The sequence below is a fragment of the Leopardus geoffroyi genome, chromosome B3 (genome assembly GCF_018350155.1).
Source record: "Leopardus geoffroyi isolate Oge1 chromosome B3, O.geoffroyi_Oge1_pat1.0, whole genome shotgun sequence".
In the NCBI taxonomy this organism is placed as follows: domain Eukaryota; kingdom Metazoa; phylum Chordata; class Mammalia; order Carnivora; family Felidae; genus Leopardus; species Leopardus geoffroyi.
Window position 1 is genome coordinate 104309556 of NC_059337.1, and position 23935 is coordinate 104333490.

Genomic DNA, 23935 nt, shown 5'->3' on the forward strand with positions numbered 1-23935 from the left:
GGAGTGGCACAGGAGTGACTGTGGGCAAAGCCATATGGAGAAAACCAATGGACCTCGAAAAAAACTTCAATATGTGAATGTTCATTTAGGAAAATTACTTTTTTACTGCGTGCTGTTGGTCACTGTTCTACGTGCTTTATATAGGTCATCTCATTTAATTGTCTCAAAAAAACCCAACACACATGAAGGAGGTATTATTTTTTTATCACCCCTGATTAACAGATGAGAAAACAGAGGCAGAGAAAGGTCAGACAACTTGCCCACCATCACCCAGTCCCTTGGTAGGTAGTGGGAAACACCTAGAACATACGCATTTTGAAAATCAGCTAGATGCATGGTTGGTTTTGCATGGAGATGTATGGGTGATCGTGATGTGCATATATTGAAAGTGAAGAGTTCTAGGTGTGATCACTATCAGGGAAGTAAACCCCCTTCAGTGACTAGGAAAAAGAAAGGGGGCCCGCAGGAACCAAGGGCACTTGACAGGCAGAATGCCAGAGGGTACATTCTAGGTGCCAGGCATACTCATGCACAACACTTTCTTTGGTCCTCTTGATGACACTGGCAGGTAGGTGTTCAAATCTATTTAAAAAATTTAACAGACTTTGTTTTTTAGAGAAGTTTTGGCTTTACAGGAAAATTGTGTGGAAAATGTGGACTTCCCACATCCCGATTGCCGGTTTCCCTTATTGTTAAAATCCTGCATTAGTGCGGTACACTTGTTAAAACTAATGAACCAATACTGATATATTATTGCTAACTAAAGCCCGTAGTTTACATTAGGGTTCAGTCTTTGCGTTGACCCGTTCCGCAGCTCTTGACCAACGCCTAACGTCCTGTATCTACTATTGCAGTATCATACAGAATAGTTCACTGCCCTTCCCTCTGTCGGTTGATTTATGTACTCTGTCTGTAGTTTTGCCTTTTCCAGAACGTCATACGGTTGGAATCGTATCACGTGTCGCCTTGGCAGAGTGGCTTCTTTCACTTGGCAATCTGGGTCTCAGATTCCTCCATGTCTTTCCAAGGCTTGAGAGCTTATTTATTTTTGTCACGGAATCATATTCTATTGGGTGAGTATGTGACAGTTTCTCTGTTCACCCATTTTTCAAAGGTGGAAATGGAGACTCAGGAAGTTATCAATGTTTCCACGGCCAGAAAGTGGCAGAGCTGGACTTCCTGCTCTATGGCCAGGGCTTTCCCGCTGCATGATAGCTGCCTGAGGAGAATTATGAAAAAAAACCCAAAAAACAAAAAAAACAAACAAACAAAAAAAAACAAAACAAAACCAGGTTGGCATTGGGTCATATTGTAAACTGAGGCACTCAATCAAACCAGGTGTCTCATTTTTCTTTTCAAGTTGTCTAGCTGTATTTTCATTGTGCAAAATGTATGCTTCTGTAAGAACTAGCCCCAGTAGACTCCTGTATCTCCCCCAAAGTAAGAGCTTTGCGTATGAGCCAGGAAAGTACTTTAGGGGTGCCTGGGTGGCTCAGTCAGTTGAAGGTCCGACTCTTGATTTCGTCTCAGGTCATGATCTCATGGTCATGGGATCGAGCCCTGCATTAATCTCCTCACTGAGTGTGGAGCCTGCTTGGGATTCTCTTTCTCTCCCTTTGCCCCTCTTCCCCACTCATGCACACATGCGCTCCCCCCCTCTCTCTCTCTAAATATAAAAAAAGTTTTTTTTTTAATTAAAAAAAAAAGGAAAAGAAAAGTACCTTTAGGGAAGACAAATACTCCATACCGGGCTCTGGGTAGACAAAGTGAAATATCTTGGGAGTACTGGCCAGTAGATTGCTACCTAAGGTAGTATTGTTTTCTACAATGAATCCTACAAAGGATTCATTGACTGACCGCACAAATTACCACTCCGAATTCTACCACAGGACATTTATTCCTCTCATTTAAGTTTTTTGAATTCCTGTTCAGGGTCCAACCCCCTGGGAAAGGAGGCAGCTGTGCCTCCCTGTGAGTAAGGCACTGGGAGCCCAGGGAGAAGGGGAGCAGTAAGGTATAAAGAAGTGATGGAGAGCCGGAGGGAAGTGGGTGCTGAGTAGGGGTCACTGTTTCCTAAAGTAAAGCTGCTGTTTCCTTCTACTCAGAACGCACTGCCCTGATAATAACACCCCGGTCTCCTGTGCCCTCACTCATGGAAGCAGAGCGATAGCTAGTTATAGTAAACCTGTGAAACCCAGGCCTTTCTTCTCAGGAGCCAGCCGCCCAACACAGAGCCCTTCCATCCTTCTGTCTGCAGCATAAGTAACCAGAGGTCCGTCCCGTGGCCTCCCGTGCGGCCTCTGCCTGTGGGGCAGTAGGACAGAGGTCTGTTTGCCGTTGTGTTCAGTATTAGAAAGTATCGTCTGCACGTAAAAGCCACATTCTCCAATATCAGCTTTGCCAGTGATGAAGGTGACATTTTGGTCTTTCTTTGCTTTACTATTTTATCGATTTCTAGTTGGTTCAGAATTAGTGAGAAGAAGTGATATTTTTGGGGTTCTCATCAAACCCAATTCATGGGAAATCAGAGACCACCCTTTTTTAAAAAAAAAATTTAAAAAATGTTTAATTAAAATTTTTTTAATTAAAAAAAATTTTAATGTAGGCTCCATGGGGCACCTGGGTGGCTCAGTTGGTTGAGCATCCAACCTCAGCTCAGATCATGATCTCGGGGTTCGTGAGTTTGAGCCCCACATCTGGCTCACTGCTGTCAGTGCAGAGCCTCCTTCAGATGCCCTGTCTCCTTCTCTCTGTCCCTCCCACCCTTGTGTGCTCTCTCTGTTTCTCAAAAATAAATTAAAAAAAAAACATGTAAAAAAATTAAGTAGGCTTCATGCCCAGTGTGGAGCCCAATGTGGGACTTGAACTCACGACCCTGAGATCAAGGCCTGAGTTGAGATCAAGAGTCAGCTGCTTAACTGACTGAGCCACCCAGGCACCCCTTCCTTAATCCTTATAGATGTCCTTATTTATGGTTCTTTTCCAGTGGCACCTTGAACTCTGACAAGAGATGGACTAAGGAAATAGAGGGCAATGGAGGAAGTTTGAAGACAGTCATCAATAGTAATCATAACTACTATTGCCTCATTGAATCTTTATGAAAAGAATACCTGTGGTGTTGATAATATTGTACCCATTTTCTAGATGAAAAGCAGAGGGACTTGCCCAAGGTAAGAACTAGTAAGTGGCACATCCAATTCTGGTTGAGTCCAAAGCCTCTGCTTTACTTCTGCATTTCTCCAAGAATTGTTATGTTTTCCTCCTCAGTGTTCTTTCTCTCTCCCTTCTTTTCCCTTCACGCTGCCACATTCCCTGTCTTAGGCTCATGTCTGGCCTGTCACCATAGACCCCCTCCACCCCTAGGCTTCCACTGAGTCCATTCTGCACCCTTCGAGACCAACCTTCCTAAAACTTGATTTAAAATGTGCCTTTCCAGATCCAAGATTGTTCTCAGATGTTCTGTCACCTCCTAAAATATGGCTATCCCTTGAAGAATAGGACACTTATCAAGAGCTCCAGGTTAGAGCCCAAATCTGACCTGGTATGAACCATTTATATAGAAGTCTATGGAAGTCAACTCAGTCTTCTTTGGATAATAGCACTCATTTCCGCCCCCCCTCCCATGATAGTTATTATAATCCACTCAATAATCCCATTTCTTAATGTGGAATTATAAACTGTTCCCCTGTGGGAGCACTACACAACCTGCAATATTTACTTGTCCTTGGGCTTCTTTGTAACCTCCTCAAGGGATGTCACTGATGTATCCCCTGAGCCCAGCAGAGCACAGGGAAGACAGACATAGAAACTGCCCTATAGATGTCTGTTGAATGAATTAAATGAGTTCCCGTTTGTAGTGGTAGGCATGAGAGCTCCAGCTTAATATGTGGCCCTTAAATACTTTTGAATACATGAAAAAAAATATTTAATTACTTCAAATAGATAAAATATTCATCTTGCCTCCTTTCTAAATACTTCACCCAAATCATACAAATATGAACTTTGACACTTCATAACCTTTTTATTTTTATTTTTGGCAAGGGGCTGCAATGGCTGTATTGGGACCTTCCTTTCAGCCCAGCTCTGTTACTTACTAGCTGTGGTTTCTAGGGCAAAATATTTAAACTCTCCGTGACTTGTTTCCTACCAGGGATAATAGGAGTAGGATTTCTTTCTTTCTTTCTTTCTTTCTTTCTTTCTTTCTTTCTTTCTTTCTTTCTCTTTTGGTGAAGTTTAAAAGTTTTTAAAATGTTTAGAATAATGTCTAGCTCAGAGGGCACTCAATAAATACAAGCTGTTATCATCATCATTATTGATAGAACAATCATGAATGATATAAGCACTTTGGAGATAGTATATTTTTAAAATACTGGGTGTGGGAAAGAGGTCTTATAGTTTTGTCTTATGAGCTGTCACCCTTTGAGATCCTTCTACCTTAACCATTACCTTTGGTTTTCAGAGACTTTTGGAGATTTGCTGAAGTTTTTGCTCTTGTGGATGTTGTGGTGTAGGGGGCCAGTTTTCTTTGAGCAGAACCACCCATAACTGATTTCTGAACCTGTGCTAAGCAGATAAGGATTCACTGGATAAGCATGGGGAGTAGCAATGGTAGTATGAAAAGAAAATATTAGACCAGGACGCAGGCACTGGAACTTAGAGTTAGGTGGAAAAGTGTAGGACTTTGGTTATGCCATGTTTAGTTCTTCCAGCAAGAAATGGGACACTGGAGAAGAAAGGAGAGTGATCTCCAGGTCGCTAAGAGGAAAAAAAAATGAGCAATGTGGAAGGTTGATACTGACATCCCTCCCTTTCATAAAAGATTTTTAAAAAGGAAACTTTGCTGATTAACTTCTAGGCATTCATTGGTTGCTCTGAAGATGCATCTGTACCTAATGCTTTTAGGTAAATTATACTATTGGCAGAGAAATGAGAGCGGGGTCCATACATGTGCCTGATGAGCCCAAACTAAAAAGCACAGTCAAGAGCCTAGCCCCATGGCACTGGGGCCACACCATGCAGAAGCCTTAGAATGTGCATCTTCTTTAACCCTCACTTTCACACCTAAGAATTCTTTCTGTAAATATATTTGGATAAGTTGGCAAAACTCAAACATGAAAGGCAATTTACCACGGCACACCACACTACTGCAAACCTAATAGCTGATCAGATGAAGTAACTTAAATATCCCATAATAGAGGATTGGCTCAATATATTTTGGAACATCCGTCAGTTGAATGCTGTGGCCATTTTAAACAATACTGTAAATGTATATTTATTGACACAGGGAGATGTTTGTGCTCTACCGTCAGGGAATAAAACAATATGTAAATTTTGATCCTGCTGTAAACAAATGGATTATATGTGTGGATATAATTACCTGGGAGAGGATTTGCCAAAATGTTAGTAAATGATGATCTCTGGATATGTTCAGATACATTTAAAAAATATTGCTCTGTATTTTAAAAATTATCTACAGGGCATTAAAATTGTGATAAAAGTAAAAAACAAAAAGCAAACACAGAAACAGATGGTCTGATAAGCAGCTGAGGCGGAATGCCTGGGCTCCCATTGAGAGGCAGATATAGGACTGAGGGGGCAGCTCTTCCGGTTTCAAACCTAGAGGAGAGTACACACACGTTACCTAAGCCAGTCATCATTTACAAAGAGTGGGTAGGCTCTTTTACTATAAAGAGCCTGTTCTTCATGCGTCCTGCTTGTCATCACACTGGTAAAGATTTAGTCATTTAAAATACATCTGTGGGGCGGGGCACCTGGCTGGCTCAATTGGTAGAGCCTGGGTCGCTTGATCTCGAGGTTGTAAGTTCAAGCCCCACAATGGGCGTAGAGATTACTTAAAAATAAGATCTTAAGGGGCGCCTGGGTGGCGCAGTCGGTTAAGCGTCCGACTTCAGCCAGGTCACGATCTTGCGGTCCGTGAGTTCGAGCCCCGCGTCAGGCTCTGGGCTGATGGCTCGGAGCCTGGAGCCTGTTTCCGATTCTGTGTCTCCCTCTCTCTCTGCCCCTTCCCCGTTCATGCTCTGTCTCTCTCCGTCCCAAAAATAAATAAACGTTGAAAAAAAAAATTTTATAAAAAAAAAAAAATAAGATCTTAAAAAATATATATGTCTAATGAGTGAACAGGCAAAATAGCATAATATGTTCACTCGTCTCTCCCCCTGGATGGTCAGCTCCACGAAGGGGAGGGCTCCTGATGGCTAGTTTACAACTACTGGAAGGACTTACAGAGGTGATCCACCCTCAGTGTGTGCCTTATATTTGCCACTGAAAGAGAAAAAACTAGCATTCATTAGGTATTCAACAGATGATCTTTGAACACTCAACTGAAGTGTATCCTTTATCATTATATTGCCAGTTCAAACCTTTGGCATAGGCTCATCTCTTTATCAGGATAGATGCGTTTCAATTGTATCCTTAAGAGAGTGAAGTCTATTTATAGTTAAGAGAATAAATCTTCCCTACATTTGGTAAGTCATTTCAGTCACCCATGGCAAAAGAAAATTTGACACTAGGTGAAAATTATCCACTATGGCAAAATAGGGAACGTAGCTTGAGAATTACATTCTTGGGGCTATCTTTACCCAGTTTTTTTTTTTTTTTTTTTTGTCTGTTTGTTTTGCAAGTCTTTTCTTTCCTTCCTTTTCTCTCTTAAAAAGTTCAGTACATGTTTTTTTTTTAAAAATGTGAGCCCTAAGTTATTTTAGACCAGTTACCCCCCCGGAGATCCCCATAGGAATGTGTCACGGTCACCTCAGACCCCAAACTGAACCCCACTTATTCCTCACGAATCCAGCTTCTCATCTTCAGTTTCTCAGCATGAGAATGTGCAATATCTCTTCAGTTCTCTGGTTCAGAAATTTGGAATAATCCTCAGGCCCTCAGGCTTCCTTCACTGAATTCCTCCGTTGAATAAGTCTCAAAGTCCTAATAATTCTACCTCTTAAATGACTCGATTCCAGTCCCTTTTCTCTATTCTCACTGCAATTCATCGGTGATGAACAAATACTGATGAAGCACCTTTCATGTTCCAGGCACTGGGGTTCCAGTGGTGAACAAACCAGATGAAGTCCCTGTCCTCAGGGAGCTGATCATCCAGTGGGAGAGACAGATGATTGACAAGACTATTTTAAGTAACAGTTTCAGAGACTGATAAGGGCAAGAAGATAAAGCAGAGGGTTATGGGAAGGGAGTGTGTTAGGAGGGTAGAGCTTGGCCTTTTTGTGGAGCAGACAATTTGAGGAAAACTCAAAGGATGTGAAGGGTGAACCATCTGAAGATCCAGGGGAAGAGTGTTCTGGCAGAGAGAAAAGACAACGCAGTGATCCAAAGTGAGAGAAAGTTCAGTGTGTTCTAGAAGGCTGGGGTGTCTGGAGTGGAACAAGTGAGCAGCAGAGGCGGTTAAGGAATGGGCAGAGGCCAGGCACGCGGGAGGAGGTCTACATTTTTGCAAGGAGGTGAGATTTTTTTTTTTTTCCTTGACAGGAAGCTATTGGGAGGTCTTGAGGAAGGGAGTGACGTCACTTGATTTACATTTTTGAGAGCTCACTCTACTGCAGTGTGGAGAAGATTGTTGGAAGGCAAGAGAAACCAGAAGATCGACTGGGACACTGGAGAAACCCAAGCAAAAGGTGAAGATGCTGGTAGCTGTGGAGGCAGAAGGAAGTTACCAGATTCAGTGTGGTTTGAAGGTAAAGCCGGGAGGACTCGTAGATGGATGGAGGGGATGGTTGTGAGGGAAAGAAAGCAATCAGCAAGGCACCTGGGTGCTAATTCTACAAATACATTTTAGAATCACTTTTATCAAGTTAAAAAAAAATCTGCTAGGAGTTTGATTGTTTTGTATTTATAGTTTCGTCTGTAATAATGTTTTGTTTGTTTAAAAAAAATTTTAATGTTTATTTATTTTTGAGAGAGAAACAGACAGATTGTGAGTGGGGGAGGGGAAGAGAGAGAAGGAGACACAAAATCCGCAGGCTCCAGCCTCTGAGTTGTCAGCACAGAGCCTGACACAGGGCTTGAACTCAGGAACTAACTGTGAGATCATGATTTCATCCAAAGTCAGACGCTTAACCTGCTGATCCACACAGGCCCCCTTATTTGTTTGTTGGTTTTAAATGTTTATGTATTTATTATGAGGGAGAGAGGAAGCATGAGCAGGGGAGAAAGGCAGAGGGAGAGAGTAGAGAGAAGCTCAAGCAGGCTCCGTGCTGTTAGCGCACAGCCCAATGCAGGGCTCGATCTCGTGAAACTCAAGATTATGACCTGAGTCGAAATCAAGAGCTGGATGCTCAAATGACTGAGCCACCCAGGTGCCCTAGTTTATAATAACGTTGTATTTTTTATTTTTTAAAATATTTACTCATTTATTTTAGAGAGAGAGAAAGCAAGAGAGAGCTCATGAACAAAGGAGGGGCAGAGAGAGAGGGAGAGAATCCCAAGCAGGCTCCCCACTGGCAGCTCAGAGCCCAACATGGGGCTCGAACTCAAGAACCGTGAGATCATGACCAGAGCCGAAATCAAGAGTTGGATGTTTAACTGACTGAGCCACCCAGGTGCCTCTGTTATAACATTTTGTTTTTAATGTATTTTTTATTTTTATTTTTATTTTTTTTAATTTTTATTTATTTATTTTTTTCAACATTTATTTATTTTTGGGACAGAGAGAGACAGAGCATGAACGGGGGAGGGGCAGAGAGAGAGGGAGACACAGAATCGGAAACAGGCTCCAGGCTCTGAGCCATCAGCCCAGAGCCCGACGCGGGGCTCGAACTCACGGACCGCGAGATCGTGACCTGGCTGAAGTCGGACGCTTAACCGACTGCGCCACCCAGGCGCCCCGTTTATTTTTGTTTTTAAAAAAGTTTTATTATGTAAGTAACCTCTACACCCAATGTGGGGTTTGAACTGACCCAAGATCAAGAGTCATATGCTGTTCCGACTGAGCCAGCCAGGTGTCCCTCGTCTGTAATAGCATTTTAAAACATTGTTTGTCCTTCCATATTCACGATGGCCTTCTGTAGGTTTATAATTTCCTTAATATAAAGCATACACATTTCTTGTTGTTTGTTCTTTTGTGAATGGGAATCTACTGTATCTGTTATACTTTCTAACTAGTTATTGCAGGCAAGTAAGAAAGTTATTACTTTTATAGATTTATATTTTAACCAGATAATCTACTGAATTTGCTCCTGTTTCTAATAGTTTTTCAGTTGATTCACTTGGGTTTTTAAGACTATAATCTTTAGAATCTGCAAATAATGATACCTTCTGCCTCTTCCTTACCCAATATTTATGCTTCTTATCTCATTCTCTCATCTAATTACATTGGCAAGCACTTCAAGAACAATCATTAAATAATTGTGGTGATAACAAGTACCCTTGTCTTGTTCCTGACTTTAATGAGACTACTTCTAGGGTTTCACCAGTAAGTGTTATACTGGCAGTTAGTTTGTGACGCGTAGGTATGTATTAGATATCTTTTTAAGCATGGCTTATAAGTTTTGTTCTATTACTACAGTATTCAGATCTTTAAAAAAGTCAAGTGTTTGGGGGGCAAGGAAAGCCAATATTGAAATAATCATGTGGTTTTAATTCTCTAACCTATTTCTATGATAAGGTCTTTTAATAGATTTTGCATTAATGAACTATCTTTAGAAATCTGAAATTATACCCACTTGATTGTGGTATGTTCTTACTTTACTCTGCTATTTATATAATAGAATATATTAATATTTTATTTGGCATTTTGTGTGTTATTCATGAATGAGATTAGTCAGGGGTTGCCTGGCTGGCTCAGTCAGTTGAGCAAGTGACTTTTGCTCTTGGGGTCGTGAGTTCAAGCCCCACGTTGGGCGTAGATTACTAAAAAAATAAATAAAACTTAAAATATAAATAAATCTTTTCTTTGCCATTTTTGCCATCCTTTGGTATCATTGTTGTGTTGGCTTTGTGGAAAAATTCTTCCCTTAAATTGACACAATTTAATGACAAATATTCTATCAATGCATGGAAAGCCATCTGGTTCTGGCCTTTGAATAGTACTTTTTAAAAAATTTTTTGTTTTAATGTTTATTCATTTTTGAAAGACAGAGAGAGAGAGAGAGAGAGAGAGACAGAGCACAAGCAGGGGTGGGGCGGAGAGAGAGGAGGACACAGAATCCGAAGCAGGCTCCAGGCTCTGAGCTGTCAGCACAGAGCCCAACGGGGGCTCGAACTCAGGAACTGTGAGATCATGACCTGAGCCAAAGTCACAGGCTTAACTGACTGAGCTGCCCAGGCACCCCTGAATAGTACTTTCTTAACCACTTTGTAGCAGCTATATAGGTGTGCTACCATTTTTTTTTTAATGTTTATTTATTTTTGAGAGAGAGAGAGAGAGCACGAACAGGGGAGGGGCGGAGAGAGAGGGTGACACAAAATCTGAAGCAGGATCCAGGCTCTGAGCTGTTAGCACAGAGGCCAATGCAGGACTTGACCCCAGAAGCTGTGAGATCATGATCTGAGCCGAAGTCAGACGCTTAACTGACTGAGCCACCCAGGCGCTCCCAACTTATATTTTGATTACATAGATTATACTATCAAATACATTTTTCAGGGGGGAACCGTCGATAGAATCTCTTGAGTCTTTTCATATTTGAGAATATTGTTATCTTTACTTGTTGAAAATAATTTGACTAGGTCACATGACTTTCCTCTCAAAAATTTTCAATTATTGCTGTCCACTGGCCTTATATGTTGCCATGGACCAGTTTGAGCCCAGTCTGGTATTTTCCTCTTTTGATTTACTTCATCTGCCTAGATGTTAGAAAGATTTTTTTTCTATCCACAAAGTGCAGTAATTTCAGTGGGAAATGTCTTGGATTAATTATAGTATATTAATTATGTTAATCTGAAGATTTAGCTCTTGTAATTTCAGAAATTTTTCTTCTATTATATCTTTAAGTATCTGTTCTTTTTTGTACTTTGGAGAGAATAGTTATGTATATTTTGTAACTAGGTTGGCTGTCTTCCATATCTACTAACTTCTGCGTAATAACTTTTATTCTTATTCCTTTCCTTTTCATCCTGTATGGTTTTTCTCCAGTCTACCGGTGAGGCTTATTATTTTGCACAACCAATTTTGCTTCTTGGTGTTTCTAAATTCATTCATTATATCTGCAATGAAATTTGTTTCCTTCATCTTTGCCAGCTTCCTTTAAATTTCATGTTTTCTTATCCTTTTATCTTTGATAATCATCTTTCATAGAGTCTGGCTGTCTTTAATTATATCTAAGTATGGAGCATTTATTTTATCAAATTTTCTCCTGCTTCTCAATGCTTTTTTTTTTTTTTTTAATTTATTTTTGAGAGAGAGAGAGAGAGCAGGGGAGGAGCAGAGAGAAAGGGGGACAGAGGATCCAAAGTGGGCCCCACACTGACAGCAGCCAGCCCATGTGGAGCTCAAACTCACAAACTATGAGATCATGACCTAAGTCGAAGTCAGGCACTTAACTGAGCCACCCAGGCGCCCCTCATTTCTCTTTCAATGTGTTTCTTCTTGTATGTCTTTATATGTCTCTTCTTTATGTCTCCCTCCCTCCCTCCCTCCCTCCTTTCTTCCCTCCCTCACTCCTTTCTTTCTTCCTTACTTTAATAAAAAAACTCTCCAAATGGGCTTCATCTGCCACGTATGTAATTGTGGCTGAGATTATCTTTTCGACCCTGCTTGCCTCCACACTTACTCTTTCCACAACTGCTGGCTCCCACACGGGCCGCCCCATGAATCTTAGAGGCCAAGCAGTTTCATGCCTTGAAAGGGCAGATGTTCTTTCCTCCTTTTTACCCTCCATTAAAGCTTTCAACAGAACAGCTTCCTAGATTCCAAATCATTGTTTAGTGTTGCAGTTCTTTGAATTCATAAGCATCAAATTTTTCCCCCAAAGCCCATGTATGGTGCTGTGTTGGCATGAGTTTCTAACATCCGTTGTGCACTGTTCCTGAAACCAACACAGTTCTGATGATTCTGGGGCTGACTCTGGCCAGCAGCTCACCCTAACTTATCCCATGTGGCGAGTTTCCTCTTAGGAGTCTCTGTTCTTACAACATGTCCTTAGTCAGACACTCTGGCTTAGCAGATATATCATAATATCTTTGGACCTCTGGTGGGGAGGAAAATTCAGCTCCACTCCTATTCTTTTTCTCCTATGGGGCTCTTCTGACTCTATATGAATTTAGGCTAACCACCTTCCTTCCAGATTCTCATAATGTTGGAAGATCAATAATACATTAACTCTATGCTCAAGATCCTTGCATGTCTCCTATTTATACCAGACATATTGCAAGTTGTACATTCCAGCAGAATGTGGTATTCAAATGATCTTTGCTTCTGGACCCATCTAGCCCTGTAGACTTGAGCAGCTGGTGGTAATGCCCACATAATGTGGCTGTTACACAGCCAGCAGAGTAGGTGATACACTTTCTCAACACCTTCTTCAAATAAAAGAGTTAGACCTGCTGGTACCCTGTTATTTGAGCTTCCTCCTTTCAAGGTCTAGAAATCCAGACTTACTCATGCAATAAAGAGAACATACAATGTTTGTTAAGCTCTACTCTGCTATATGCTAGGAGTTATTTGAGGTTCTTGTCATATAATTGTGGACAAGAAATAAGTTCCCGCCCTCACAGAGCTTTCAGACTAAAGGATGGAATTGTTTCTTATCTTGCCATCCATGCAGAGAGTTTGCCTTCTTGTGGTTTGTGTATAAATTCAAAGATGGCACCTCCTCAAATGGGAGAAATAGCAGGAATCTGAATACTTGCCTTCTGAGTTTGTCTTTGTTTTGCAGGCATAAATTCCCCTTCCTTTACTTTTTAAAAACTTAATTAATTTGGGATGGCTCAGTGGTGAAGCATCTGACTTAGGCTCAGGTCATGATCTTATGGTCCGTGAGTTTGAGCCCCGCGTCAGGATCTCTGCTCTCAGCACAGAGCCCACTTGGAATCCTCTGTCTCCCTCCCCCTCTGCCCCTCCCCCACTCGCATGCATGTGTGTGTGGGCATGCTCTCTCTCTCTCTCAGATATAAATAAACATTAAAAATTTATTAATTTATTTATTTACACCCAATGTGGGGCTCGAATTCACAACCTTGAGATCAAGAGTGACATGCTCTACCGACTGAGCCAGCCAGGCGCTCCAAAGTCCCCTCTCTAAAAAAAAAAAAAAAAAAGTGGATTTAAAATGTATTTTCTGAAGTTAATTCATGCAAAAGAAAGTTCTGGAAATGCTGCGTAGGCCTGCAGGGCAAGTTAAGCATTAGCATCTCTCCTTGAGGCTTCATTTCAACACTCCACAGGTCCATTTGCAACCTGTACTTTGAATCTGATTAGTTGCATAATAACTCTTTACATTTTCATGCAGTGTGACACCTTTCTTTGGATGAGCTTAAAGTGTTTTACAGCCATTATCCTATTAACCCTCACCCTAGGGAGTGTTGGGGGTGCGCGGAATATGTTATTATCTTTATTTTATGGAAGGGACATGATGGCACAAGGAAGTCAACGAATTTGAGCAATAGCACATGGGAAGTTGGGTGGAACTGGGGACAGAAACAGGTCTCATAAACAGGCTTTTGCTGCTGTGGCATAAATCTCTCCGCTTCCTTTATCAGAAAGAGCCAAGCGGCCTTAGTGGTGATACTGAAGGTCTGATCTTTCATCCAAAGGGAGGGGTTAAATATATGCTGGGAGGAAGGAGCAGATGAGTTAAGTTGATTCATCTAGACTGATAGGAGCTGCTCGATAAACTTCTGCAAGCAATCTGCATGTGCATTTCACGTCTGCTCTACTGCATGGTGTCATGCTGCCAGGTGCTGTAGGAGAAACCCAGGGAGTGTTCTGCTTGGCACAAAGTAGCTCCTAAATACATATTTGTGGAAGGCAGGAAGGCAGGAAGGCAGGAAGGGGGCAGGCAAGAAGGAAAGAAGGAAGGAAGAAAGGGAGGGAGGGAAGGAGGGAGGGAGGAAAGAAAGTGGGAAGAAAGAAGGGAAGGTAAGATATCATTCCCGTCTTCAGGGAGCTTATAATTAGAGAGGGGGAAACCAAAATAATATGAAGAAAAATTATGTGCTGAACAAGGGAGTATTGTCCATTGATGCCTAAGCAGAGCAGAGAGGGAAGGAACCTCCAGGCCTGGAGCCATCAGAGAAACTTTCTCTGATGGAAACTGAATAAGCCTTGGAGGAGGGAGGGATTCTGGAGATGAAGAGGAGGAGAGAGAGATTATTTTGGGAAGTGCGAGGGCCTGACTTGTCTGGTGGTAGAAAGTATCCGAAGGAAGGAGTGCTTTTTTAAAAATGTGTTTTTAAAGGAAGAAGTGGGTCTTGTGAGATTGCAAGGAGGGGTTGTTTCTTTCATTAGATGTTGTGGAGTGCCCACAATTTACTGGAAGATAAAGTGCAGGGAATCAGAGCAAACTCCTAGATTCTGAGGTTGAAAGTGTGCTGTTGCTGAGAAGGAAAGCTTGCATTTTGGAAGACGGTTAACTTTTTGAGTCTCTAATAATTTCAGGAGCTAGTCTCAGCACATTTATTTTGAAACTGTATGGACTCCATATTCTGCTCGGAGTGTTTGTTTCTCCCTTAAAGGTGAGATTGAGCTCACGATTATTCTGTTATCACTGAAATGTATTCTTTTTTTTTTTTTTTTTTTTTACCGTTTTTGTATTTTTTTTTACTTGGTTTTAGTTAGTGAGCATATAAATGTACTTATCATTATTCTGTTGTTATTTTTACTGCTTTTACTATTATTCAGTTCTGATTACACTACTGCATCCATCGCTCTCCTATCTCGGATCCGCTTTTATCCCTTACCATGGCTCATATCTGGCAGAGTTCTCTAGCAAACTTTCTTCTTCTGACCTGGGTTCAGCAATTAAAATCATACATTTTGAAAATAGTTATTACTGTCTTTTAGGATTTTCCATATCTTTGGGGATCAAAGCTCTTGTTTTATTTTGGGTTCTTTCTTCCCCCATGAAACAGGGAAGGTGAAAAGCTTTAGACACGGAAATCTCTTCTACTCCCAAATAATGTTGGCCTCTGACTAGAGGTAGATAATCAAAATAAGAAAAAAAACAAAACAAAAACAACTAACTCAACAAACATTATAGGAAATGTGTATCAACCCAAGTAGGAGATTTCATGGTCTTAAAAGGTGATTGCCATTATGTGGAAGTCTGAGGAAGGCAAAGAGGGCAGTGTGAAGGTGAGGGTTCTGCAGACTCTCAGCAGGGTGGTAAAGTTGCAAGTATTCATATGCATAGGTGCAGAAGAATAAGATCCGTAGATTTGCAGCCCGGTCCCAGGTATGATTGAGGGCTGGGCGGGGTGGGGGGGGGGGAAGTATATGAGCAAGAACCCCAGTTTTCTACTGCCCAAAGCAGCAGAGGGGACATATTTGGAAGAGAGACCGGCAGAATTTTCTGAAATGCATTCCCCATTTATTACCTTGCCATCTAATGGAGAGCCTGACTGAGAATGAGGTTCATATCAAATTCCTATTTCTCTTTTCTCTCTTTGAATGTTCCCAGTTTAATTCGGGCGCATGCATTATCAAACATCTGTTTTAATTACAGCCATTGTTGAGGTAGTTAATCAGTTGTCGTCTCTCACCAGCCAAAATCCTATATTGCTGAATTTTTGTACAATCAAAGATACAATAAATATAAAAGGAATTCTTGTATATCAGCAAGGAAAAAAAAATGCATACAACTTCTTTGCTCACTGATGCAACCAAAACACCAAGGAGTTATTATAATGTGCATTCCCCTGACACAGACTTTTATTTCATGCAAATGACTGTGATTAAGATTCAAATACTTTTTTTTTTCCATTTTCACACATTACTTAATCAATGTGAAGTACTGTGTAAAAATTGCATCTCTTCATAACAGTGATTTTGACCAAGTCAAGTGTTGCTCCTAGAATTATAATCCAGACTTGTGATTCAATTATCATTTAGAGACTTTCTAAATTCAAATTAAGTTCACTCTCTCCTCCTCCTCCCAACACTGTAAACTTAATATCAGTATGGATCATTTGTAAGGTGTGACCAAAATAACTTTCCATTTCAAAGAAGTATACAATGTGATGTGTAAATTTCCCTTACTTGCAAAAAAAATAGAAAAAAGCACAGCAATCAATAGTGAGTTGCCATTAAAATGTATGAAATGCACAAAGTACAGTCTATTTACGTTACACTTAGCTTTTACGCTGGATAATACGGACACTCTCCAGCATATTTATCTATTTAAACTTACTTGGAACACTTGTACAAACCACCATTTAAAAAGTTCAAAAAGAACCCATGGAATACATAAAGTTTGGCATCGCCATTTGATGATTTAACTATTGGACATTCAAAAGCTCATTCTTACAGGAATCAACCAGGAATGAATAAAATGAAGTAGGATTCCAGAAGCCAGCTAGGTAACTCTCCTACAACTGTAAACATCGATCTATTTACTGCTTACTGCACCCAAACCAGAGGCTGAATCTTGTTTTGTTATTGTCTGTGACTCTCTTTCTTGTTCATCTTGCATTTCATTTATACTCGAAAAATTAGATGTTGCCAGTGACTAAGTTTCGGTTATTACCAGGTACTATCCACATCCATTTTCTTACCCTTACCCTAACCCTTACCCTTACCCTTACCCTTACCCTTTCTATACCCTAAATTTCTTTACCCTCTGAGATGAAAATAAAATCTAATTTTAATTGTTTTCCTTCTTTAAACGTTCACCCAAAATTCCTCCTTTTGTGTCCAATTGCAATGAGCAGACAAAGACACTCATCTTTTGTTCTCCATGGTTCCTAGAACACAATGCTTTCTCTATGCTAGAGCTGAATCTCTTGAATTTGAATAGTTTTTTTTTTTAAGGGAAGTAGAATTTGCATTTGATTGAGTCTGATGAATTCAAACATATAATGTTTGAATCTGGATATTCCTTTTGGAAGTTTCTTGAACATTCTAAAAGAGACATTCCACCTTTTCTGCCAGGAAAGATAGAGAGACATTGGCAGTTCATATGAGGGTCTCAACTTGTAGAGACCTTGGCCAGTTGAAACCAAAGGTCTAGTCCTGAATTTTCTGGAAGACTAGGAAACGTCTTTGAAGTTGAGGTGGTTTTATAGGAGGAACAATCATGATCTGCCTAAGAAGGCATTGTCACATTCTACAGAAATAAGAGTAGCCAGCCATGTCTGGGTCTTTCAAAGCCAGAACCAAGTCATTTGAAGTCAGTGCAGACTACTTACAGAGGACCAAAGAGATGATTTCTATCTATTCTGATTCCATCCAGGGAGTTGTATGGGGACTTTATGATAAAGCTTCAAGGGAGAAACGAGATTGGATCAGAGGCCCTGGCTGGTCCCCATTATCTAACCTTCCCTATCCCATAGAAATAGAATTTTTGCTGGGCACATGGCTGGCCAGAACAAGACTGCATTTCCCAATGTGGCCCTTTCCCATAGCCCTTTGCATAGTCCTCATAGCTGGTAATGGATCCATGATTAAATTCTGGCCAATAGAATGTAAGAGTATAGGTCCAAAATTCCTTATCCCGAATAGAGGTCATATATGGTATGGAATTCAGATTTTTTTTTTTTTTTTTCAGATTTTGAAGGTGATACGATGCATATTCTGCTTACTATTATGGAATATCTCTATTGGTGGCAGGGACAGCATCTCACTATCAACTGCAGCAAAGCATAGTAACATTCACTCTAAATGGGATAAAGACAATGATCTCATGGCGATGCAGGCTGGCTGAGCCCAAGACCCAGGGGAGGGTCCCATAGGACCGGCTAACAGGGTCCTTGGCTTTACGCAGCATAGAAACCAAACAGGAACCAGAGCAAGTGAAAACAGAGTTTCTTGAACAGTGTAAGTGACAGAAGAGTGCCTGGGAGACTCAGAAAGGAACAGACAATGAGTCTCGTCAGTGCTTGGGGCTATGGGTTTATATTAAGAAAGAGTCTAGGGTACGTTCTCCTCCAGGAACCCAGGGTAGAGGCAACTGTCAGATGAACAATAGGTGCTTTTCCATAAATTACTGAAGGTAGGGGTACTGAGGCCAGCGTGAGCTGAGGTTTGTTTGAAGCTCATGTCCTGGAACACGTTTGAGTTCTGGCTCTTCGTAGGTGTTATCAGGTGTTTGGGGCCTAGGACAAAACTCAGCCAATGATTAACTTTCTTGCTTCTTCCCTGAAATGGGAACATAGCTCCTTTGGCTTATACAGGGGCAAAATGTGGATCACGAGTTAATGGGGCCTACCAGAAAAACAGCAGAGACGGAGACTTTCTAAAATGGAGTCTCTTCAATGGCAATCCAGGTCAGGTTTTGTCCTCAAATGAACTGTTGTTGAAAACTATGAAAGGAATTTTGGTTTTTAGAGCTTTTTGGATCTCAGAATTATGTATCATGTGGCAGCTTCTAGAAACCTGTAGAGACAGCTCACAAATATCTTTCGACTCTCCCTTGTTTCTTCCTACATTCTGCCTTCTGGAAAGTGAAGCTTCCTTAGACCACGAGGACTGTGGTTTTAAAGACAATATAAATTGCCCTTATTTATTCTTTTCCTCAAAGTGCTATTAACTTTAAATGTGAATCTTTTTGTTTTGCTGCATCACTTAATATTGAATGCAAACCATGTGCAACACACTATACTAAGTATCTCATTTAATCCTGTGATCAATTCCATTTAACGGATGAAAAAACTGAAGAATAGAAAGTTTATCTAACTTAGCCAACGTCCATATTCAGTAAGTGGCAAAGCTAGGATTTGAAACTAAGAAGGCTCTCTCAGTGAGACCATACTTGCCATATAAAAAATGTGTTGGAGACTCATTGGTCAAGTTTCACGTTTCCCTATGGTTCTGGGATTGCATTCTTTAGAGGCCTTGTTGAGATACTGTGCTTTTTTTTCCTCCTTCATTTTAGTTTGGCAAGTTTTAATTTGCAATTAACCAGCTTTCTAACAACCCCCAAAAGAGAAGGGTAAAGCTAAAAGCCTATTGCTTTCTATGATCACGCTAACATTCATGACCACAACTACATCATGATGTAAAGCACTGGACAGAAAGGTTTATAGATATAACTGTTATGCAGACGTACCTCCCAGCCAAATTAGAAGTGAATATAAATTTGGGATACTAATTAACCTATCATCTTGGCCATATTTTCTGGGTGACATCTATGTCTCTCTCTTTTTTTTTTATTTATTTTTTCTATTTTGAGAGAGAGAGAGACAGAGACAGAGAGAGTGTGTGTGTGTGCACGAGCGGGAGTGGAGCAGAGAGAGAGAGAATCCCCAGCAGGCTCTCCACTATCAGTGCAGAGTCCAATGTGGGGCTCAACCTCACAAACCGAGAGATCATGACCTGAGCCGAAATGAAGAGCTGGACGCTCAGCCAGCTGAGCCACACAGGCACCCCATCTGTCTCATTTGAAGTGTCCCATACTCAGTGGTAGGTGCCTTCTTCCTGTTAATACCTGAGTGCCGGAAGAAGTCACAGTCTAATAGCAAAGCCATCCCTGCTCAAATCTGAGAAGATTTCCGAAGTTATAAATGTTGTATTCCCCAGTAATTGTCATTACGTTATTGGCATTTCTGGCACAATTCACTCTAGAAACTACGGGGAAAAAATGTAACTAGTTAACAATAGGAAAGGGCGCTGCTAATGAAATTGGTTTTGAGGGGCGCCTGGGTGGCGCAGTCGGTTAAGCGTCCGACTTCAGCCAGGTCACGATCTCGCGGTCCGTGAGTTCGAGCCCCGCGTCGGGCTCTGGGCTGATGGCTCGGAGCCTGGAGCCTGTTTCCGATTCTGTGTCTCCCTCTCTCTCTGCCCCTCCCCCGTTCATGCTCTGTGTCTCTCTGTCCCAAAAATAAATAAACGTTGAAAAAAAAAGTTTAAAAAAAAAAAAAAAAGAAATTGGTTTTGACTCTAGAAAGATGTGTGTATGACTTAGCCATTCTCAGTTTCATATCTTTGGTTTCAACTCATTCACGTAGTTGAATCTCAAGTATTAGTGTAGCAAATACGGTAAAATATTAAGTTGTTGAATCTGGGTGTTGAGCAGATGAACGTTCATTATACTATTTTCCCTACTTTTGTGTAAGTTTGACAATTTCATAATAAAATGTCAGAAGACCAGGGAAAAATCCATACAAATGATAACTTTAAAAATCTGCCATTATTTAAGTGAGGTTATCTAGGTGTTTAGCTCTATACTGTCCAATACAGTGGCCATTACGCAAATGAGGCTATTTAAATTTAAATAGAAATCCATTAAAAAGGCATTAAATTAAAAATTGAGTCCCTCGGTTGCGCTAGCCACACATTTCAGTACTCAGCAGTCACTGCCTATATATTTTTAAAACCATTCTTAATTGTGGTAAAATTTGCATAACAAAATTTACTATTTTTAAATGTACAGGGGCGCCTGGGTGGCTCAGTCGGTTAAGCGGCCGACTTTGGCTCAGGTCATGATCTCACAGTTCGTGAGTTCGAGCCCCGCGTCGGGCTCTGTGCTGACAGCTCAGAGCCTGGAGCCTGCTTCACATTCTGTGTCTCCCTCTCTCTCTGCCCCTTCCCTGTTCATGCTGTGTCTCTCTCTGTCTCAAAAATAAAATAAAAAACATTAAAAAAATTTTTAAATAAATAAATAAATAAATAAATAAATGTACAGTTCAATGTGTGAGTATGTTGCATTGCTGTGCAACTATCGCTGTGCATCCATCTCCAGAACTTCAAAAAATTTTCTCTATTTTTTATGCGAGCCATTTTTATTGTGGCAAAACAAATATATGAACATATTAAGAGCCTGTTGAATTTAGTACTGTTGTCTGTTCCCAAATTTCTCTGAAAATATTGGCTTGTTCTTGCTTCTCCTCATATGGATTGCAAACATAGAGGTAGCAAAAACCTCAGGGTTGAGAAACCTTAAAGGAGAAAATTCTGAATTGTGAAACTTTATACGTTAACTATCTTTCTTCCCCCCTGGAAATGGAGAAGCAGGAGGAACCCCATTCTTCAACCATAACAATGAATCACACCTCATTCCACTCATAGTTCCCCAAGGCTCTGATCCTCTGGAACATAATTTGAGACACACAGCTCTATTGAGCACAGACATTGATTCACCAGCAAACATTTGTGTGGAGCCTCCCGGAGCCAGGCGCTGTGCTGGTGATGGGAATATAAAGGTAAGGAAGACAGGCAAGGCTCTTGTTTTTCATGGCACTTCCTTTCTGGTGTGGGGAGACAGACAATCAACCAGTTAGCAAGTCCACAGACAGACCCAAGGTATCATATGGTCGTAAATACTGCAAAGAATATAAAACAGGGTGATGTGTTGGAAAACTTCACTGACCGGACGTTAAATGTCCTATTCAGAAGCCGATTCCAAATTAGCTATAAATCATCTAAAAACAATGAAATATGACATTCACCAAAAAGAAGTTCACCTTCTACTACCTTTGCTTTTCCTGCCTCTGACTGTCATATTGGTTGGTTCTACTCCATTATTTACTTTTAATAAGCTTGGGAGCTTGGGGGATATAAATCTGGTAATCACTCAGGTAATTCACACCTTATCTTTATGTTCAAAAAAGAAGATACCTATAACTTTTGCAAAAGAAATTCATCTAGATTGGTGCTTGTTGCAAATTGAACCCCGGGTTTTCAACGAATAAAGAACAAATCTGAAAAAACAGAGAAGAAAAACTATGGATATATCAGACAGCTTTGCGTAACGCCTGTCATTGTCTTCTCGAGCCCAGTCAAGATTGGGAGCCATGTGGGTTAATATTTCCACCAACTTCTCTGTCGTATGTTTGCCAAGTATCGCCTCTACTCGGGATACAACACTGATTTGCAGAGCGTGCAGTTGTGTGAACCCAGGAGGAAGGCAGTGTGATTCACACAACTTCCCTTCTCTCGACAGGAAATACAGCAAAGCATGTCCTGTGTTCCCATAAAGTTCACCGTCCTATACGTTCTATACCTAAATCGATTACTGACTAGGAGAAAAGTCAATGTATGACAAGAGATATTTTCTTTTCACTGAGTAAAAGTTCCAATGAGTGAAGTGAGTAATGTTGTTATAATCGTCCACATAAAAGGAGATAAAGCAGTTGGAGAGAGAGAAATGCAAACTGTTCCAAGGTCTGATCTTGACAGTAAAGACTTAATCATTTTCAAGCCTTCTTGATTTTCCTGCCTCTTGCCTACACACTTCTGCCAATGTTTCATCTTTAAGATCTATTCACAGCCTTCAAAACAGCCTGGGGCAAATAGCAAGGACGGCCAGAGAATGTGGTTTTCAGTTACCCTACTATTTGGGTGACTCCTTAGCTGGGATAATGCGATTTTGAACGGATTTTAAATGGTAATGGTGATAGGGGATGGTCAATATTTATTTATAAGCTTTCTTAGTTGGGATGCTATTTCAATTTTTACATATCTCTCAAATTTTAGAGAAATACATTTCCCAACTGAGTTTTTTTAGGTTTAGAAAATTGACCATTATACAAACATCCTTCACTGAAATTCATTGCCAGCATTTATAACAACAATACTAATGACGAAACTGATATTAACTGTGCTGAGAGCTTACCATATATTACCTCATCTAATTCTCATGACAAGCGATGGAGGAAACTAAGGGTAAGGGAAGTAGAGTAGCCAGCGACTCTTTTTTTTTTATTATTTTTTTAATGTTTATTTATTTTTGAGAGAGAGAGAGACAGAGTGTGAGCAGTCAAGGGGCAGAGAGAGAGGGAGACACAGAATCTGAAGCAGGCTCCAGGCTCCGAGCTGTCAGCACAGAGCCCGATGCGGGGCTCGAACTCACGAACCACGAGATCATGACCTGAGCCGAAGTCAGAAGCTCAGCTGACTGAGCCACCCAGGCACCCCAAGTAACCAGCGACTCTTGTTATATGTCCTGTTTTGGCAATGAGGTCAGGTTTCAGGGGGTGCATTGGAGAGCGTTTAATTTATCATAATCTTGATCAGAACTGCTTCCTCTAAGCCACCCAGAATAAACATTTTATCTGAGTAAGGGCAGTGTGGTTGCTAAGGAAAGGCAGATCGCAATCCTGAAGGCTGTCCCAGGAAGATGTTCTGGAGCTGTCACTCTATATCCACGTGACTGTTACCATCAAATTCCCGTTTCTTCAATGCTCATTGTGTTTGGAACACTAGATTCAGACACTTGCCCAGTGAAGGGGACGCAGAAGACATGGGGGGCATCCAAAGCAGGATGGCAGCATGGAATGGTAGGACAAGACCAACCCTCGTGGACAGATACACCTATCTCCTAGGCTCGGGTCTTACAAATTATTTCTTTGACCTTAGACAAATTATCTAGTTTCTTTGGGCCCAAGTTTATTGGATCTAAAACAAAAGGTTTGATGTAGTGATTGCTTAAGATCCATGTAGCTGTAAATTATGATGACTCCATAGGTCTTATCTTCCCAGAATTTACAATCCAGTGTGACAATCAAATAAACTGAAGTATTTGGAAATGTTTCTAAAGTTTATCTTGTAATTGCGTTGGTGTGTTTTTTTCCCCTTAGTCTTGAACCTAAGGGCTGTGGGCATGTTCTTTGTACCTCCTCCAAGATTTCACACATATTAGGGGCCCCATAAACGTCTGTTACATAAGTGACAATGAGTGAATACCTGAATAAACACATAAATCTAACTTCCCAAAGAAGCAGTATATATGTAATGACACCAGCTTCTTCTAAATTCACATTCAGGTCTCATTTTTATATCATTTATCCCTGGGAGCAGATCCAGGTTTTGATGAACCCGAAGTTAATACAATTCAAGGGCTCCTCTTTAAGAAAAATTAAAAATTTCAAATATACA

The 23935-nt window shown here is 40.8% G+C and overlaps 1 long non-coding RNA gene across 7 annotated transcripts in view; it reads left to right on the forward strand.

Moving 5' to 3' along the window:
* LOC123583894 overlaps positions 1-22835 on the forward strand; it is a 170182-nt gene extending 147347 nt beyond the window's left edge. For 4 of the 7 annotated variants that reach the window (XR_006705033.1, XR_006705035.1, XR_006705036.1 and 1 more), the window contains 3 exons: positions 7501-7706; positions 18277-18387; positions 21074-22835. This is a non-coding gene — a long non-coding RNA (uncharacterized LOC123583894). Of the gene's footprint in view, positions 1-7500; positions 7707-18276; positions 18388-21067 lie in introns of all 7 variants that reach the window. The other 3 variants (XR_006705032.1, XR_006705034.1, XR_006705031.1) reach the window with 3 other exon arrangements.
* Positions 22836-23935: the final 1100 nt, after the last annotated feature.